Genomic DNA, 922 nt, shown 5'->3' on the forward strand with positions numbered 1-922 from the left:
TTCATGAGACATGGATGTTTGGGTCCCCATTTTAAGGCTCTTCCTCGCAGTAGTGCCATCAAGAAAACTAAGGCACACTGGGAAACAGGCCACGTCCTGACAATGCACCAAACCTGGTACACACACACACACACACACACACACACACACACACACACACACACACACACACACACACACACACACACAGAGAGAGAGAGACTGGGAAAGGAGGAAGTGGAGAATAGGGAGCAACAACAGTGCAAAAAAAATGGCAGCTCACACTTTGAGGACCGACGGACCGTGACAAAATTATGCATAAACTACGTGACTTTGCATCTTTCATCTCTTTGTGTATGAGAACCTCCTGCCTTTCATGTATTACTGTTTAGGTTCAAAGTTTGATTGTATAAAGGCATGCATTGACTTGAAAAAATGACTCCCCTCAAATGTCTTAAACCAAAAGCAACAAGCTTGTTTGGAAATTGTGAAGAGTAGAAAGTCCAGATATTGGTGTGAAAATGTAAGGATTAAAAGGAAAAAGGAAAAATAATCAAGTAAAACACAGATATTTAAAAATTCTACTACAATACATTAATCAAGGGTATGTACTTTGTTACTCTCCACCTCTGATCATGACTGAGTAAATGAACATGGTCATGGAGATGCTCTGACCATCTGTTGCTCTAAAGTGTTCTCTTCTTCACATTAAAACGTTTCTTAAAATCTAAAATCTGGTCATTTAAGGAAATTCTCAAAACAAAACCCTCCATGAATTAATTCTAACTGTTGTCAATATGTTGCATTTATTAAAGACTTTCTTTATGAAGATGGCTTTGTGAGTTTGAGTAACGTTGGAGGAGGGGACAACGAAACAATACTCGGGCATTTCTGCCCTGATATCACCCCAGGGACCCAAAAGAATTGGGTGCAGAGACAAAGA

The sequence above is a fragment of the Pundamilia nyererei genome, unplaced genomic scaffold (assembly GCF_000239375.1).
Source record: "Pundamilia nyererei isolate P.nyererei 1_Seehausen unplaced genomic scaffold, PunNye1.0 scaffold00201, whole genome shotgun sequence".
NCBI lineage: Eukaryota > Metazoa > Chordata > Actinopteri > Cichliformes > Cichlidae > Pundamilia > Pundamilia nyererei.